The sequence below is a fragment of the Mycteria americana genome, chromosome 11, assembly GCF_035582795.1.
Source record: "Mycteria americana isolate JAX WOST 10 ecotype Jacksonville Zoo and Gardens chromosome 11, USCA_MyAme_1.0, whole genome shotgun sequence".
Lineage (NCBI taxonomy): Eukaryota > Metazoa > Chordata > Aves > Ciconiiformes > Ciconiidae > Mycteria > Mycteria americana.
The window spans coordinates 10,664,548-10,684,758 of NC_134375.1; the positions used below are offsets into that span (position 1 = coordinate 10,664,548).

A 20,211-nucleotide genomic window follows, 5' to 3' on the forward strand; every position below is an offset into this window, starting at 1 on the left:
TTAATTAATGTTTAACCAAAAATGACTAAGACTTCAGACCGTAGGCTTCAGACTTGTAGGCTGTCTTAGCTTTTGAAAGGGATCCGCTCTGACTGGAATGGAAGGAATGGGCCATTTTCACCTCCTTTTGGTCTTGGTATGTAATTCAGAATCAACTTGCCAGTATAAATTTCCTCTGTTTTTCAGAACAACAGCTATGGGAGCCATTTTTGCAGCACCCTGAGCACATGGACTTCTTCAGGGGGCACCTTTATGACGCTGGGGGACTGAGTGCCCTGTGCACGCCTATAGGCATCATCAGGCAGCTGAAGTGCCTTTCCAAACCTGCCTCAAACAAAAAGGAGCAGCTTAGGTTAGCAGCTCTTTTTATCACAAACTGTGAATTCCCTTTCTTTTTCCCATTCATTTCAGAGCAGATCATTCATGTTCTGTTAACGCACCGTAGGATTTATGTCTGTGATTTAGTAGGTACGAGTTACCTACTCCTGTCTCAAACACGTTGCCAGAAGTCTGGCATGCAACCCCTTCTGACATTACATGGACATTCCCTGCATTTATCTCCATTCCTCCATTAGTTTTGTGTTAATCTTGTTTATTACCTCGTTGTTACTCTTTAAAAACTGCCAGCTCATTCATCTCGCAGAGGCTCCCACTCAGATGCTGTCTACTAATTTGATTTAAGGGGCTGTAACTCTTTCGACCTGTCACTGGAAAATATGCCCTCCTTTGGCTCAGGGCTGCTTTAAGGAGCTCACGGTCTAAATCAGCGTCGAGCTGGAGGGGCTATTAAAACACATCCCTGTCCAAAGAGTCAGGGTGGGAGAGAAGCCCATCTGAAAACGACACTTCCCAACAAGAGCCCTCATGTTTTCAGTCAAGTTTGGTCAACTGCCGCAGGGACGTACAAACACCAGGGTCAGGCACTCCTCCCCTGCTCTCATAGCAATGGTCAATGGTCACGAAAACTCAGAAGGCTGCAGGAGGGGGAAAGTAGACCTGAGATTTTCCGGTCCCCAGTCGAGATGTGGGGACCCTGTGAAACCATTACCTCTCATCGACACACTCATTTCCCTCCATCTAGATTGTCTCTGCGACTTCTTGGGTGATTATTTCTCTGTGGCCAGAGCATATGCACACTCTGAAGCGCTGCCTGGAAGCCAGCAAATGCTGCTCACTGAGACAGCATAACAGTTTCACGTACTCTGGGAAATGTAAACTACTTTTTGAGATCTCTATTAATCACCTTTGGGCCTCTCCCAGCAGAGCTTTTTCCTAACAAACCTGATGGAACAAGTCTGCAGCCTGACCCCCAAGCACCCTCCCTCCTTTACCCCCAGAGCGCTGGGAAGGTGATGGAAAACCAGCCCAGAAACACAGAAAGGCGGGAGTGCTGAATGGGGAAAACCAGAAATGGAGCCGAAAGATAGGGCCAGAGGTGCGGAACAGATGACATGGGATGACTGATACGTGCTGAGCGCATTGTTGGTGTCACTGAAACCTGTAATTAGGAATAAGGGAGAGGATGTTTCATGATTTTAAAAGATAAAGTTATTTCTGTTCTCTGATCAGGTCTTTGAAATATCTCCCTCCTGGGAAATTCATATAAATGAGAGACATACTCAAGTTACTGTCTAAATAACACCAATATATTAATATTTTAATTCTGTAATGTAGGCTCAGTAAAATAAACAATACCAAAATGTAGAACTCAGTGATGTGCAAAATAGAAAGTCTCTTCTCATTTGCTTGAAGCAGAAACAATCATGTTTCATTTAAGCTAGATAGCTTACTCTCAGAATGATGGTGGAGAACATTTTTCTGTGTACGCATCATGAATGGAGCCGAAATACTCTCGAATAATAGCAGTTGATCATAATATAATAGGAAAAATAAGAGAATGATGTTACAGCTTGCAGCATATCTGGACCCTACGCAAACAGACTTAATCTGCTCTTCAGGCAGGGGCTCCACGACCATGAAGACAAAGTCTGTGTCCTTTCGTAGGACCCAACATATAGTTTTGATGTACAGCAAGGACGAATACCCAGTTAAACTCCTGGTATTCTAGCCAGCATGCTAAGTTGCTACTGATGTTGACTCACACTTTTCTACTGGATGTGAGATAACAGACAATACCTGATCTGTGATAAAGCTGGCGTAGCATGGACACGACACACAACCTGGCCTACAGTGAGGGGAACAGCCTTCGCAACAGATTTGAATCTGCCGAATGCATTTGTAAGCGATGGGTATATCACGTGTTCAGTGTGTTTGTATTAGGGACTAGGAACTCTAAAGCTGTTTTTGCGGAAGCATCACATGATGGTCTGAGTTATAATCTGGAGCAGGTGCTGTTGGATATTAAACTTACACATGAAGTACCGGGAAAATTTGGGAAAGAAAGAAAGTGAATTACTGGCTGATTGTGACCGTTGTGTGCCTATGCATCCGTCACAGTCTGACATGCACGCACATTCACAACATGATTTTGGAATGTGGCTATCGGCCGCAGACGAAGCCAGATTTATGGCTCCTAGTTGCATAGTGGCATGTGGAAGTAAATCTGGGCAAAGGAATTTCCTTGTACCTGCCATTATACAGATTTTATACAGCATGGTTCCAGCAGAAGTGTTTATCTGTATAATCACATCAACAACAGAGGAAGCAGAGTGCTACATAAGCATTATGAAGAGAGATGATTTCACATCTGATACTCATTTGACTAAGAGTATGATAATGCAGCTCCAAATCCATGTAACTGGACATTGGCATAAAAGAGCACAAAGACAGATTCAGTTACCATAGTCCCCAACAGGCGACAAAAACTGATTAGCTCAGTAGAAATACACTGGTAGGAAGACAAGAGTGAAAGCCTGAAGGAAGGATGTTGAACAGACCAGTACACAGGTAAGTGGAGTTTGCCATTTCTAGGTGGACAAATTTATTTTTCATAAGTGATGAAGTAATAAAATAAATGGCTTTGCTAACCTTATCATGACAGCTTGAGCTAATGTCTGATCATTGTTCTAATGCTTTTAAAGAACAAATCTTCTGCCTTTTAGTGAATTCTGGTCTGTTGGGTTGAATTAGGTACCCAGTAAATGGTGATTAAATTTAGGGATATTCTTAGGTTACTAAATAAAATAAAATGGGACTAGCGAACACATTAAAGCAGCACACACCTGCTCTGCAAGGAAAGCAACAAGATAGTTCCGTGCATAAATATGGGGGAAGAAAAGTTAAAAATGACCCAGCTGAAGAGAAAGCTTGAACTGCAGTTCATGCCTGAGTGCATGCAAGAGAGGCCCCACCAGAGAGAAACTCAAGTGTATATTCCCAGTGCCTTAAACGATACAAACTCTGGCTCTGTTCTCATGGTCAGAGTTGTATTCATAACGGAGGTCTTCTCTGAGGATCTTCGTGTGTCCAGCACGACTCCGCGCTGGAGCCCTTCTCCCAGCAGCAGCGGGAATCCCACCCCAGGCTGCTGCGGCCCCTGCAGGGTCTCTGTGCCCAGGAGACCTGGAGGCTTTGTGCAATTTGGATGCAACTGGCAAGTAGGTTAAAAAATTACTGCTGGGAGAAGGGATGAGGGACTGGCAGACAGAGATGGATGCCGTGGTCGTACACACACACAGAGGCAGGTTTGTCGTTCCTGCTGGACCAAATCCTAAGACGTGTGAAGGGAGCGGTGGCTGCCGCTCACCTGGGGCATGTTAAAGGCTGAGCAGAAAGCCTGGGGACATGGGGTCTGGGGGCTGTGGGGCCCTTCCAGCCTGCGAGAAGGCAGAGCTTTACCCGAGCCTTGAGCGAGCCGTAACGGGTCGCTGACTTCTGTCATATTTGTAATTGCTATTTTATGAGGTAGTAGAGAACTGTGCAGTCTAAGGAAAAAAAAAAAAAAAGGCAAGCAAGCAAGCTCGGGTATAAGTTAGAGCTACCCAGGGATTTTTCTAATTCATTTTCTGGCCTCAGTTACGGTTTTATGTGTCTCTTTCCTTTAAGCAGTCAATAAAAACAGTCCTTGCTATGGCAACTACCTCCTTCATCATTTGGACAGACATAACGCACTGTTCTAAGGACGCTCATGCCAATTAGCACTGAAAACTTTTATAGACAAAGTATTTTAAAGGAGCTACTCAGTTACATTAGCATTTCCCATTAACATCTTTATTTTTAATCATTCAAAATGTGTATTAGTGGTCTGATTCCAACTCTCTATGGGGATAACGAACAAAGGAAATTTTGCAGGGATGGTGCTTCCTTGAGAGATACGCAGTGGGAGGGAGCGTCCCGGCCTTTGATGCGCGCACGGAGCACATCCGTAAGCACTCGCGCTCGGAAGTCCCAGCAGAGCACAATCCTGAATCAAAAGACAAAACTGCTTTTTTCAGCTTTCAGCTGCAGCGTGGTACATACCATATTTGCAAAACAGAGCTTGGCGTGTCTGCGTAACTCATTGCTGTGGAAAGAGTCATCAAGATGATGTATTGAAACACAGCCATCTCCATTATGGTATGCCATGTATGTTTTTAAAAGCTATTTTTAAAATTAATAGTACTCTGTAATGCTGATAAAGTAGAAAGCATTTATAATTTGTTGCACTCCCAACCTCCTTCTAAATCCACATTAGTCTGCTTTCCACTTGACTGAAGTACATTTTTTTTAAACATATGATGGCTTGAAATTTATTAATAGTGTATTAAGGGAACAAAACCTTTATTATTTAATGGGTACATCATTTTAAAGTGTTATATAAAGGCTGTTGTGCTTACTTTCCACCACTAATTTACGTCTCAATATTATATGTCAATGCTCCTAGTGCTCCCTGCCACATGAACGTTCATGCCTATCTCGCAGGCTTCTTGCTCTTGATCAAGGGGTTGAATAAGGTATAGCTACACTGTACAAGGAGACACCTTCAAAAGCTCTAGCTGGTTCATGTACCTGAAAGAGTCTACATACATTAATGTGAATTTCAAGGCAAGGTATTTAATTCCACTGTGAAGGCTCCAGGAAACAGCACTTTGCAGTACACTGAACTTTACGCATATAGCTTCGATTTTCTTAACCATCAGGTTTGAAAGACCTGGATTTCTGAGAAACTGAGATTCAAATGGTGTGAATTAGTCTTTAGCTTTCTCCTTCAAACAGGCATCTCTCTCTCTAAGCCTGTTCCTAACACAAAGAATGGGACCTTCTGGCGATTTACCTCTTCCCTAGCTTATGAAGTCAGGACCTGCGGGAACCGATCTGACCTCAGCAGAGCCACTTGTTCCCTGCCAGTCCCTCTGGCTTCTTCTTCTTGCCTTTGCCATGCACCTCGCAGCTCACACCACCCTGTTCTGTCTCCATCCCCGAAGGCTTTGCAACTACCGAGCACTGAGAATTAGCAATTATTTTTCTACCAGGTGCTAATAAAGAGCCGGGCCAAGCAGAAACATTTCTGCTCAGCAAACACCTTCACACGAGAGTATTGCTCCCAGGAGGGTTTCGCTGGAGGTCTTCGGTTCCAGGATCTGTCCCTGTCTGGGGGGCGGTTGCCCCAGAGCCCCCGCGGTCCCACCGCAGAGCGGGCACTAGTGGCAGCTCACCTGCCGGCAGGGTGAAGGTTGGGCTGACAGGGGGCAAAGCTCATCCCCGAGGACGCGGCACCTGAGCCTGACTGCCACTGGGACACGGTTAAACTCTGGCTGATCTCGTCTGCTGCCAGAATCACGCCATATAGAATACTTGATGCAGTTGGACAAAGACTAGGGCATAAATATGCCCGAAAGAATCTATCAAAATTATTAATGGTGTTTTTGTAACCTTTTTAATGAGGAGATACTCACTTCCAACTGCACTGCCAGTGTTGGCATCCTTGAGGTTTTTTTTTTCCAAAGAGGTTTAATTGAGCTAGGTATAAATAGCATATCAGTAAACAAGACCTTTTGGCTCTGTGAATCATGTCTAAAATATTTGCAAGCCCTCCACAGCCTCTCTGATGGTGAAGAATGTGCTCGTTAGGCCGGTCCAGATGCATTCCGCAACCCAGCGAGAACCTCACTTCTCCAGCAGATAAATCACTGCAATATTAATGTACTTGTTTGCAGACAACAAGCACTACAAGGCTGAGGCAGCCACTTGAAGGACCTTGGCGCATGTGTCTGTTTGGACTTCCCAGATTTTCAGAGTTCCACCCAAAAAGGGTTTTGACACAAGAATCGTAGGAACCTGTGCTTATTTCATTCCATTTAATTTACCCCCTGCCTCTGAGTATTCCAGAATGACTCTAAAAATCATGTAAACAAACCTGTACTGAAAGCAAAATGGACACTGGAAAAAATAGCAACTTTTACTCTGAGTTTACTTACTTGGGAATTTCTCAGCTGACCGTTTATATGACAAACATCTCTATTTAATCTTGCTTTGGTAATGTAAGTGAATGGTCCCCATCGTCTTCAGGAATGCATTTTGTTTTCCTTCAGTAATCTCCATGGCATTAATTGCCTATGTTTAAGTGCATGTGGAATTGTTTGCATCATTGGAAACTCTCTTTTTATTTCTAAAGTCAAACTAGGCATAAAAACATGTATACATGTGGATACATACCTACACACTACCCAACTAATTACCTAAATTATAAAACAGACTTGTAAAGCTGAGGTCAAAAAGTAGAGACAAAATACCTTGAAGGTGAAGGGTATATAGAATGTTGTTTTGACCTGAATAATAGAAGTGAAATGTCTAGATCTAAAAGTATTCTCAAATATACTGAGGCCCCAGATTCTTCAAATTTCCTTAAAACACAAATATGGGGATTGGAATTTTTCTTATCTTGCCTAACTCCTCTTGGAAATTTAATTTGTTGCATTTATAGACTGCCTTTTATCTGAGGATTTCAAAGTACACTGCCGATCTTAATTAAAATGATTGTATATAGGGTTGCATAACGTTTACAACTCTTGATCAAGGTAAGGAAAACAAGTTGGTTAACAAAAAAAAAAAAAAAGAAAAAGAAAGAAATGCAAAAGGCTGGTAGCATACAGAAGAACAGAGCCCAAGTCACCTGCCCAAATGAGCTGCTGACGGTTCCTTTCATACACCGATGGCATGCTTGTTGTCCAGTTCCACTCTGAACTGAACACTGGACTATAGAAAGACAAAACCAAGTGCTATGCTAGTTGTGATCTCTAATGATAACCCACAAGCTGACATCTATTTTACTGGCTGCTAGCTTTAAGTCCCCTGTCTCCTGAGAATAATACACGTAATAACAGCAGTAAATATATTTTATAAAGCTTCCCAGCTCTGTTTCGGGACAGTTGCATTAATACATCTGATATTTTATCGCTTCTGGTGGGGATTTAATAGCTTAGAACTGAAATAATGCATGGCATGAAACATGGCCCAGATGCCTTTCAGGGACAGGTGTTTGGGGGGTGATTTTGTTGTGGGCGTTTTCTTACCTGCGCATCTCCCCATCATGTGGGGCTTGCTGTATTGTCTCACAGGGTGCAGAGGCGTTTTGCTCCCTGTGGAAGTAAATACGCACCGATCATGCGTGTTAGTGAAAGTCTTCAGAGTGTCAGCGCTGGACGCTGAGGAACAGTGCGCAGCCCTTGCACAGCTCTATGGAAAGGGACTCTTGGCTCATAAATGTTTCCCATTATTTTCAAGCTATCGCCTATCTGTTTTATTCCAAAATCTAAAAGAGAAGAGTACTTGCTGTATTCAGGAAATGCACCTGTGAGTTCTCATTGATGTAAAATGTCCTGAGCCTCACCCCAGTGCTGCTCAGCGCGCTTGCAGATCCCACTGCTTGAAGTAATCTCCCATTTCTTTTGTCAGCTCTTAGATTAGGAGCTAATAAAAATCTCAAGCATAATGAATGACTTTATTTTGGTAGCCTTAGTGCTAAGTAAACTCAGAGATAAGAAATATGAAGACAGTCCATAATCTTAAACTACATATTAAAAAATTATTTTTCATCTATTCTAAGGCTAAGAGGGAGACCAGCAGCCACTCCCAAATTTGGATCCCTCAAAGAAAGCAAAAGCACAGGTTGTACTCAGAACAACATGAAATGGTCGCACGTGAACTAAGGTTTGTTTGAGATTTGCTCGTTCATAAATCTCGTTTTATATTTGCAGTCAGAAAAACACAGGCTGAGATTCTTTTTTGGGAAGAGTGGAACGGTTGAAAGAAATGTTCTTGCCCGTTTCACATTTCCCTGTTGTCTAATCGCTGGTACCGATTTCCCCTGCTCTTTGACGTGCCCAAGCACGCGGCCCTCTTAGCCCGCAATCTTAGAGCCTGCAGCTGGCTGGAGGGGGCCGGGTGGCTCACCCTGGGCAGGGGTGGCCAGGGGTGGCCAGGGGTGGCCAGGGGCAGCCCGCCCCGCCGTCCCTCACCCAGCACCGTTGGCCAGGCCTGCAGCCCTGCCCGGCGCTTGTGCCGCGGGAAGAGCTGGTCCCTGCAGCAGAGCTGCCAGCCTTGGTGCGTTCCCAAAGCCGTGCGCAGGGGCTGATTTCAGATTTCAAGCTGAGCCCCGCAGGAAGGCTGGCTGCCCTTGATTAAGGTACGGAAAGGTAAATCGTTATATATAATGAACTACAAGCCCAATATATTATGGAATTTCAGAGGGCATTGAACAAGGTAGGTATTAGTTTGTTAATGTTGTGATCTTTGAGTACATTTAATCGGGTAGTCTCAAATTCTCATTATCATGTACCACTTCTGAAAAAATAAAAAATGTATTTTAGTTCTATTGCCCATTTCCAGGCACTGCACTTTCATGTTCTGGGAAAGCTCATATATCCCAACAAATCACATGCTTTTTCTTGTATAATCACCAGATCCCTAAACTGACACGGTAGTAACAATTCACTTAAACTATCTGTAATGTATAGGACGAGCTCCTCAGTGTCAGTAAATCAGTATCTCTCTGCTGACTCTACTGAAGCTACACTGATTTACTCCAGATCTGAAACTACTATATTCATTTTTTTAACTGAACCTTATTCTTTGTTGATGTGACTTCTATGAAGGTCACAGATACATCTGTGTGATGCCGTATGAAAAGAGACAGTACAAGGAGATAGTCTTCAATAAAAAAAACAGACAGCTCATTCCAGTTGATTCAGAAAAACTCACGGTACTGCTACGCACGTCCCTGTACTCCTCCGTCACTTGAAGGCATTGACTGTAAATCCATGAGTGCAGCCAGTCCAGCCATTCACCCCTGAATAATTCTGCTGAGATTGTCAAAAAAGTGGGCTTTTAGTACAAACTGTGGTAATGCCTTCTGTGATTTGGTCACAGGTCTGTTAAGAGCCATTTATCAGGTTTGTTTCAGTACTTCAGAAGTACAGGTTTTCTGTAAGTCTTGAGAAAACAGAAGTCAGACTAATGCTCATAATATGCAAATTGCATCTTACTGAAATCCATGAAACTACTCGTAGACTGCAGAACTCTTCTGAGTAAAGCAGCGTCCCCACTAACTCTACATGTTGGGTCCTGCACTTGGGTCACAACAACCCCATGCAACGCTACAGGCTTGGGGAAGAGAGGCTGGAAAGCTGCCCAGCGGAAAAGGATCTGGGGGTGTTGGTCAACAGCTGCCTGAATATGAGCCAGCAGTGTGCCCAGGTGGCCAAGAAGGCCAATAGCATCCTGGCTTGTATCAGAAATAGTGTGGCCAGCAGGAGTAGGGCAATGATCGTGCCCCTGCACTCAGCACTGGTGAGGCCGCACCTCGAATGCTGTGTTCAGTGTTGGGCCTCTCGCTACAAGAGAGACATTGAGGGGCTGGAGCGTGTCCAGAGAAGGGCAACGGAGCTGGTGAAGGGTCTAGAGAAGAAGTCTGATGGGGAGCGGCTGAGGGAACTGGGGTGGTGTAGCCTGGAGAAAAGGAGGCTGAGGGGAGACCTTATCGCTCTCTACAACTGCCTGAAAGGAGGTTGTAGTGAGGTGGGTGTTGGTCTCCTCTGCCAAGTAACAAGCGATAGGACAAAAGGAAATGGCCTCAAGTTGTGCCAGGGGAGGTTTAGATGGGATATTAGGAAGAATGTCTTCACCAAAGGGTTGTCAAGCATTGGAACAGGCTGCCCAGGGAAGTGGTTGAGTCACCATCCCTGGAGGTATTTGAAAGCCGTGTAGATGTGGTGCTTAGGGACCTGGTTTAGTTGTGGACTTGGCAGTGCTAGATTAATGGTTGGACTTGATGATCTTAAAGGTCTTTTCCAAGATTCTGTGATTCTGTCATTATTCACCATTTTCCTTATTGAACAACAAGGGCTTCTTTTCTATATAATTAAAAGGCAACATCGGGTTACTTATTCATAGTGCGAAGAATTCCCCAGATACAGAAGAGTAAACTTCGCAGTAGTGTGAAATAATCCTATGGTCAGGAAATCCTTCAGTGGCTGAAGATGAACATGCAGACTCACCCAGGCTTAGCAGTGTCCCAGAGAGCCCGCGGGCTGGGACACCGTCCATGGACCTGGCTGTGCTGTCCATACTCTGGCTTGGGGAGTGCCTCTTCCCTCAGGGAGTCCTGTCAAAGGGAGAAGAAATATTGGATGGTGATGTACTCCTCTTTGTGGATTAAATGACAAAATCTAGCCGTATGCTTATACTCAACCTTTAAGTGTAAATTAGAATCAAGAAGCACACACCCAAATGTTAAAAAAATACTGATTGAGTAATAACTCCATTAAGTAAGGTAGCATCCGCCACCTAGGGAGTCATGCAAGAAATGCAGGGAAACACCTAAGTGATTAAAATTGTAAATAAAATTTTCCTCTTAAGTGTAGACAGTTCATATTTATTTTCACCTGCACCTGCCATGAGGCAACCTGATCTCTGTGCTGAAGGCCCATCACCGAGGAAGGGATGCCACCCTTCCTCCCACAGAAAACTCACCAAAAAGGGGCAGCAGAGTGGGCTCATGAGCACAATTTTGTCTTCATGGCAAGTATTGTTGTTTTAACATCGAAAGAGAACAAAAGCGCACCAGTGAGTACTACTGAACAGGATGTGTGTTTACATCTTACCGATGATGTCCAAGCAGCAGTACAAGGGGCGTGGAGAGCAGTATATTGGAAGCCACCAGAGATCACTGCTTTGGTACTGGCTCCATCCTCTAATGGAGCAATGCCCTCATGTTGTCTTAGTTTTTAATTGTTTCAGTGAAAAGTTCCTTACCTACTCATACAGCAAAGCAATGAAGGTGTAGACTGTCTATCACGTGAGGTCTCTCAATGAGGAATGGGTATCAGCCGAAACCTACGGGCACTGCGTGGGCTGGGGCAGCCAGGAGAACTGCACAGCTGGCAGGGCAGGGGCTGTCCCACTGCACCTGAGCAAGGTACACCTCTGAGGTTATAAAAAACACACTGCTGGATCTCATTTTTTGGTTAATAATCTTCACTTTTGCTAGCTGTTTTTAACCTGATGTTGCTCTTTTTTCCCCATCTATCTCTGTCCATTTCTTAGCATCTTGAAAAATAAACCAGTCATCACTGAAAAAGCCAGGTCAAGAAATGAAAACTAAGAGTTTATTTCTACAGTAAGAGCACAAGTCCTAATGATAGACTCAGCCCAACAATCTCTCGACCACCACTACAGCAAAAACACAAGTAATTTATTCAATAAATTCTGCCTCATTTTCTTGTCACAAATTGCCAGTATTCGCTATTCAGTTTATCACAAAGTAATTTCTGCAGACAATTCTTGATCTGAAGTTCATTTGTAGTTCATCTTCAGAATTAATTTCTTTTTGTTGGACACGTTAATGGCATATAACTTGTAATTCTTCTAATGAGGTTTCCAGCATGAACACTTGCATTTGCAAGTTCAAAATAGGTTTTATGAAAATATTCCCCACTTGGTTAAAATTGATTTACAAAAATGTCCAAGTAAATTGCTAAATATTCATGAGAAGTGGATATAAAATACCTCTGAGCAAATATGAAATCAGCTAGCCAAATATTTTGGGGAGCCATTTCTGGCTGGGAGAAAAGGGAAGCTGGTGGGACTCTAGGGTCCCCCCGTTAGTGATCCTGTCCAGGGGACCCCATGGTGGACGGACTGCTGTGTCAGCATCACAGCTAACTCCAGCTGGTAACTGTCAGTTTTTAGGTCTTTCCTCAATTGTTGTTATAATTCCTCCATCCCAATTATAACACAGTGGCAGTTCACTGGATCAAACGTGTAAGACCTCAAGATTGCGACACTGGTTTACCTCTCGTCGTCTTGCTCTACTATTGGTTTAAGTTCAGTGGCATAACGAGGAGAAAGCAGGCTGCCTAGAAACCTTGTGGATGAGGGGGAAGATAAATTCTTTTGTTCTCTGGATAAAAGAGATGTGTGTAGGCTATGGGAGATGCCAGCTGGGGCTGGGTCTTTCTTCTCACTGCTTTCTCACCGCCTAGCCCCAGGAATAGGAGTTTGGAGACAAAGACGGTGGCTGAGAGGTCTCTGTGCATCTGCAGCAGCTGCTCACTGGTCCTGCTGTCAGCAGGCTCCCCTGACCCCAGCTTGCCATGGAAGAATTCCAGGGCTTTGCATAAACCTAAGATTTTGTGGTTTCTGGAATATTGTTTCTTTTTGTGAGTTTCCTTTTCTTCCTCTGTGACTCATGTCATGCCATCGCTGTGTTCAGCTCAAGGTATCTGCTCCCGCCTGCAGCAGCTGAAGCTCTGGCGATCGGCAGCTCCTGATGAGCCTGCAGAGTTCCTGTCTGACAAATTGATTTCTCCAATGCATCTGGTGAGCACTCTTCCCTACCTCTGTTTTCCCAATAACATTCTAGGTTACATGTTGTCTCTTAGCAGACTTATTTTTAAATGCTTTTAATCTTTATCTACAATTTCTCATAAAAATCTTCCTCCATTGACTTTTTAAGCCATTCTGTTGGAGATGTTGACTTCTCTGTGTTAAATGAATAGTGAATTAATGAGTGGCTCTACTTCTGTATTGAATCTTCTTGACTTTTTTAGTTCAAAATCAGAATCAATAATCCCTTGATCAAGAACATGGACATGTTACACAATAATATTTTTCATGGCTCTATTGAGAACAAATGTGTTTGATGCTTCTGTAGGGATGCCAGAAACAAAAGCGGGGTTATTTTTGTCAGAGCCTTTGCCAGATTTCTCTGAGCTCTGTGTCTAGTGGAAAATAAAATGCCTTATTTAAAAGATATAACCTTTACCACTGTCTCCTGCAGGTGAAGTCCCTGTCCCCTGAAGACAGAGGCAGAGCTCTCACTAAGATCTGAGTCAATATGCTGGCTCTGGGCGATGAGGGTTACTGGTTGCATCTGCACCTCCTTGAAAGCAACGCAGAAGCTGGCCTTCAGGTCTAAACACCAGTGCCCTTTTCTCTGTTTTAGTAGGAATGCTTCTGCAACGGCTTTGGCAGCTGACATCCCCTCTCGTAAAAGCTGGTGGGACTTGCGGCGGGAGCTCAGCCTGGGTGCAGGCTGCCTGCAGGAGCTCCCAGGGCTGCGGGCTCTCCCCACGTCGTGAGCAGAGCTGGATAATCCTCCCCGGGCTGCGAGGAGCAAAACCCAGTGAAACGCCGAGCTGAGCAGGGCTGTGCGGCCGGGGCTGTGCAGGTACCCGCTCTGCTGTTTCCAGAGTTTGTCTCCTCAGCCCTGACACACTGATGTAATCCTTAACCAGCAGCATAGCCTGTGCAGCCAGGAATAAATACCATCTGGCTCATTAAGATTTTGTGCTGCAATATCATAGATTTGTCCCCGTGGAAGACTGTATATGTAAATGCGATGTGCGCTTCCCCGGCTGCCGGCAGCCAGTGGGGAACTTTGCTCCAGTAAAAATAAAATCAGCTGAGCAAGTCTCTCCCTAATCCTTTCTTATTCTTTGAAACAGCCAGGGCTCAAAGGGATTTGCAGCATGTTTCTGAGGATGAAATACTGGTGATTAACATTCATGCCAGGGCTACTCCTCGTACATCTTTAATTTTAGTTACACAAACCAGCGGCCAGATTAAGGGGAAGTGCCATGATCACAGCTGAACAGGTAACGTGCCTGGAGGACCTGGGTCCTGCAGCCTGGAAATGCTTCCATCAAGTTCTGCTTGTGGCAGAATACCTTACAGGAGATCTGTTAGTATTTGGGATACATATATTAAAATAAACTGCATAGAAATAATCACAGGTCAAAGAGAACTGACAGCTCTGTGGGGATGTTAAGGCTTTACGCGGCCCTGTCATGCCGCAGGTGTCAAAACAAATTACGTTTTCTGGAGGAGAACTTGTGTGAGCTTGTATTGCCCTAATTTTTGAAAGAATCAAAGAATGTGGAGAAGGCTAGAAAACTGCCAAGGCTCATACCAGAGCAAACTGGGATTCAAGGAAGAGGTGACATTACTGGAAGACAGTGGACGCAGCCCTGATGTATTGAGTGCCTGCACTCTTGCATCCCACGTGGGAATGGGCAGCCCATCGGCCCGAGGCTGGGGGGCTTTAAATGTCCTCTTCCCCCTTAGGAAAGCACTCGGCGGGGGGAGCATGTTTGGCAAATTGGGCGCCCCAGAGAAATGCTGTGTTCCTCACGTGATTGCGCCAGTGACATTCGGAAAGCAGATTTGCCAAGCAGCAGGACCATTTCTTCAGTAAAACCCGGGCAGCGGTATTTCACATAATAGCTCATCCTCCAAAGTGCTTTTATTCATATTTTAAACTTGGCCTTAATCCTGATGTATCTACTTAGTTAAAATGAGTAATGACAGATCAATTGGAATGTTGATTGAGAAAGTACTGAAAGGTTTGGCTCCAAAAATGGAAAATCTGACTATGTAACAACATAATACAGAGACCTCTCCTTAGATAGTAATGCAAAAATATCCCGTAAGTGAGCCTGGGTGATTCTTTACATATTTCTTCTTCACTCCTTAGAGAACAATCTCTGTCCCTCAAAAAGAGAAGACAGAAGAGAAATGGGAGAAATGTTCTCAGAGCGGAGCTCCAGCTGGAAGCAGACCTCCACCCCTTCCTGACCTACGCCTTGCACATCAGGATTGAGAGTGGTTTCAGCGTAATTGCTTCAATTTTACACCACCTTATGATATTCCTGATATGCAGGAGTTATCACATATTCTGGAACTGGGTTTTCCCTTGGTCCAGCGAAGGCTACAGTAATTCTTCTATTGATTTCAGTGGGTAAAGTCCACTAACTTCAGCAGAAATTAGCTCAAGCCATAAGTTGGCAATGTCAAAACATGGGCACATATATTATTAATTTTACAGATTTATAGAGTTATTTTGCATATTTTATAGCAATAATTAGGTATAAAGGTGTTTGCCTTTAAGGAAGCAACAAAATCAATCATATGTCTCGATAAAAGTCATCAACTCATGCTTATCCATGACTAATTACATGCTTCTTCTAAAGTAAAAAAAAAAACCCAAAATGAAACCAAAAGAAGCTGTTACGGAGAACAAAAATGTAACTATGTTCTTATGAGCCCACAGTGCATTTTTAATGTTGATTCAGAGAAATTTCTATAGTTTTTAAAAAAGACTCATCTCTGGAATTAAAGGAATTTTGGATTTTGTAGTGAAAAATAAATTATTTGGAAAGGAAAATTATAACCATACAGAAACTTCTTGTCCTGATATAAAATTGTTGCCTATATAGTTTCTCTAATAATATTTTTCATGTCTATGTTCTCCTCCATTCAAAGATCATTTTGATATTCCCAGTGACTAGCGCTCATATACCTGTCTTTCCACCAGAAATGCCCACTGACTGGCATCAACAGTTTAGAAATTGGCAAAAAGGGGCCAAAATACAAATTGCCCCCAGATCGTGGGCATCTGTGGCTGCTTCAGAAACAGATACGGATCTTCCACAGCACGTATGCTGTAAGACCGATTGTTTTTCTCCAGGAGAGACGACAGTGTTACCGCCTGTAATTACTGCAGTCCCTGGAGCTCTTCAACCCAGGGCATCTTCTAATTACTGCTAGAAAGCAGAGGCTGTCAGGCAGGATCCGTTAGCAAAGAGCCCTCGTGGCGTTTGGGGCTGGGGGTTAGGGGACTGATATACGAGGGACTGATTAGGCAGAGGGCTGGCTGGTGAAGTAAGTACAGCTGAAATGTTTTGTTCTCTCCTTCTCTGAGAAACGGCCCCCGGGAGCTGTCCGGGCGGCTTGTGCCAGCTGCAAGCTCAGCTTAGCGGGGAGCAGTGTCCACGTCCTGATGTGAAGACGTGAGAGGGCAATATAAGTAATGCACTGTGACTTTGTGACCTGTCAGAGCAACCGTAAAAAATGAGGTACTGCCAGCCATAGGAACAAAACCCCACGAGCAACCTATGATTATAGTGCTGCAGAAACAACCAGGAGTTTCTCAGTTCAGATGTCCCTGAGGTAAAGGGTTAAAGGAAGGGTTAGCCATGATACAACAAAATTCTGGTGGGTTCACATCTGGGATTTTTAATTATTACCCACCTCCTGTATGTGCTGGATGTCAGACGGCTCTTTACACAAATAGCAAAACCTAACATTAAGCACAATGAGTTATAAAACTGACATTCACTTCTGAGGCATTATACTGCTCACACTCACTGTGAACGGGTATTCCCAGCTGCTGTTGCTGCACCATACCTTCAGGATCAAACCTTGTCCTTATTTCTATTCAGCAGGTCCTCTGATATTATCGCCTAAAACTATCTTTTGATCCAAAAAGTCAATATCTAAATCCACAGCACCATGGGTGAGAAGCTTAATATTTCCTTACGCTGTAGAGCACAGCGCATCAAAGACTAGGCTACCAGATGAGAAGCGACGGTGGGACCATAGGCAGCTGGAAGGGCAACGATGGGCTTAGGGGCTGTGGAGCTGGAGGGTTATCAAACGTTCTCCTGCTAAAACACATCTTAGACAGGAGCTAAGTATTTCTGAAGAGAACAGGAAGGAAATAGGCATATGGGTTTGAATATGATTGAAGCTTTATTGATGTAAGATAGTCCTGAAAAAGTTTGGGCAATGTATCTGGAGGGACAGAGGGATTGCTTTGGTGAAGGCTGTGACCTGGCACTGAAGAGTTATGGATGGAAACTCCTACATCTGCAACGGGTGGTAGTGGCCAAGCTATGAACTTCTAGCACCCCAACTCCGCAGTGTCCATCTCAGCACTGCTTCACATGGATTCGCACCTCTTTGAGGCAGAAGATTCTGGGCAGATGTGCAGCCATGAGCAGACTGTCAAATGGGGGGACAAACTAATTTTCTTTCCCATATCAGATGTTAAACACTGAGTAGGAGCTCAGCAGGAGCAGAGAGATGGCACTGCTTGGCGAAGCACAATGCTATGGTTAAGGTTAAGGCACCTCTGTGCAAGGAGGTGGCTCTCCGCTGTCCCTGAGGTCAGTGGCTGGCAGAGCTGGGCCCCTGTAGCGGTGCTGGGGCTCCCAGCCGGGGCTGGCACTGGCCCTGCCACGTGCTGCTTGCTGCGTGCCATGTGCCAGTTGCTCTTCTCCGGTGCCCTGCGGCATCCCTGCACGAGCTGTGCTGGGCCGTCACTAGCAGAAGGCGCTTGCCTGAGCGGGACGTGTGACCACTGCTGCAGATACGGTGATGGGGAAAGCAGAGTGGGTGAGGATGTAATTTCTGGATGCAAGTCCCTTGCCAGTCCTTTTTCTCAGCACAATGGCCCATCAGAAATGCATCTGAAACCTTATCTGTTCATCATGACGGAAACCTTCTGCTTCTTTATCAGTTTACTCTGATGTGATTGGAAAAGCTGACCAAGAGGAGATACAGGAGCTTCACAAATGATTCATCTTTATTTCAGCTTCCCAGAGTGATGTAACGCGCAGTGACAGACTCAGGGAAATATGAAGCATGAGGCATCCGCTGGGAAATGTAAAAGGAAGTTGCTATTTCTGTCACTAAACATCTGTAAATATTAAATGGGCTTTACCAGTATTTTCCTACTTGCTGAACAAATTTGGAGCTTGAAACATTTAAAGGAAGGAAGGGAGGGAAGAAGGGAGGATGACACTGACACCGGAAACTTTTTTTCTATATTTCTGTGAAAAGCAAACACATTTACTTTAGACTTTTTATATGCCACCTGTAAAAGTAAAGTGGCATCAGCCATTCTAGGATTTGTGGCTTATTTGGCCTTTCACTGCAAATTAATTATATGGTTAAAATCTTTGTGTCACTTTATTTTTATTAGTAGTATTAATTTATGTATTCTTGACATGTGACTTTACAGGTCAAAAAGAGGAATGGCCAATAATGCTCTCAGCGAACAAAATTAGCTTCTCTGTACAGCAATGGAAAAGCTAAGATTATTCTTCAGCATAAAAAGAGTAACTACAGAAAAAAAGGGGGGAAAAGCAGTGACTATAAAATCTTTCTGATCTGTTTATAATATTTTGCTTTTACTAGTGGACTCTACTGATTTGGTTTTGAAAAGTTATTAATAGGTACAAGCAATGGTTAAAGGATTCAAACGGAAAGCTGTCTGTAATCACACGTAGATAAACTGGACCAAAATCTAGCCCTTATGAAAAAAAGAAAATTTCCCTGTGTTTGAACCCACACAGTTAGCCAGCAGGCTCTTTAGGACAGGGGCTGTCTTTTTCTGTCTTCAGCATCCCCCGTGCCAGGGTCTGTGATAATACCAGCTCTTGGTTGAAGTTGGCTGCAGTCCCTGGTCCACCCTGCTCTGCTTCACAGAGGATCTGACGTTCACAGAGGATCTGATCCCCTAAATCAGTGGTGGAAGTTTTCCTGGTGTAAATTCCTTTCCTTACAGGGCACGTGAATCCCACCCTGATGTGGCAACGTGGAATATCCTTGTTCCTCAGAGAAGTATACAAGTGTAAAAGCAGGCATATAGCAAAGCATTAGTGTCCCCAAAGCTATGACTTTCTAAAAAAGTTAATGTCCAGATAATAGAAGGAAGAATGCAGGAGCAAAGTTATGATGGATTATTCAGACATATAGCAACAGTCATGAAAGAGATGCTTAAAGAGCCAGACAGACTCATGTAGAGATGATATCTATGTTTGGAATACCTGAACTGAGTTAATCTTATCTTTTATTAAAACTCTCTATTGAATTTATCTATTAATAATTTACTCTTTACAAGAGCCATCTCTCTCCATGAATAGGTTCTGACTAATGTGAGACACATTAAGGGGGTGAATAAGAAGATCAGAGCCCATTCCTGCAAGGCAGAGAGTGGTGACTGCTCAATGCTCGGGTCCTATGTCTGTTCTTACGCATGATAGCCAGGCCTAAATTTGGGGAATTAGCTGTCACAGTGAAAGCACGTCCATACTGATATTCTGCTGCATGCTCAAGGGTATGGCGAATCTATAAAACGAGGCCCCAGGACATCTAAACGAGTGTTTCAGCTCTTTATCCCATACCCCATTATAACCGAAGCCTAGCAAAGGGCGTCCCCATTTGAGCAGCGTGGGCCAGATGAAAAGCTGACATACCAGGAGAGGCAGAGGAGTTTTTTGGCGGCACTAAAAACTTGCTGCCGTGCAGTAAGACCTTGGGGTATAGTCTTGAGAGGCAAGAGCCCCTGGGAGGGGGTCACACGACTCTATAACAGCTTTTCTGGAAACGCTGCATTGATGGTTTGCTAAGCCAGGAGTCAAACACTGCATATTCCAAAAGGAGACTGCAAATGCCCAGGATGAGCATTCAGACCTAGCTCTTGGTTGCTGCTTAGTCTTGTCTTACCTTCAGGGCACCATTAAATTAAGGTATTATCTCCAGGGCAGCTCTGAGATGAGCTTCTACTTTAGTGAGCTCCCGCCTTTACATTTCTTCCATTTTTACATCAGTCATAATTTTAAAAGGAGGGGTCGGGGGCAGAGATAGAGCCCTGCAGCACTTTATAGGGCAGATTTGCATCCTCTCCAGGGGAGGAAATGCAGTTCTGCTTCTGCGGTCAGTAGGCAATAAGCTGTCATCTCTGGGATTCCAACTTGGCCCTGCCATACAGCTTTTATTCATTGCTGCTCTCTTAATTAGACTGTAGCCCCTTACAGGCAGGACTTATTTATACTGTTATATTTTGTATTTATTTATCCTCACTACATGTTAAATGATAATAACAGGTAGCTTAAGGACAGATTCTGTTGGTTCCTATTCCTTGCTCCCACTTCAATGCCTTCTCTTAGGCATTATGTAAATTAATTCTTTATTCTTTACCCAACAATG

The 20,211-nt window shown here is 44.0% G+C and overlaps 1 long non-coding RNA gene across 5 annotated transcripts; it reads left to right on the top strand.

The window, feature by feature from the left end:
• Positions 1-4,345: 4,345 nt before the first annotated feature.
• Positions 4,346-15,655, top strand: LOC142415498 (uncharacterized). Of its 5 annotated transcripts, none has more exons than XR_012777433.1 (4): positions 4,346-4,515; positions 12,650-12,756; positions 13,217-13,606; positions 14,912-15,655. It is a non-coding gene; the product is annotated as an uncharacterized LOC142415498 (long non-coding RNA). The 5 variants fall into 5 exon arrangements; XR_012777432.1 differs by having other exon boundaries at positions 4,346-4,524; positions 13,382-13,606; positions 14,912-15,650; XR_012777431.1 differs by having other exon boundaries at positions 13,382-13,606; positions 14,912-15,649.
• Positions 15,656-20,211: the final 4,556 nt, after the last annotated feature.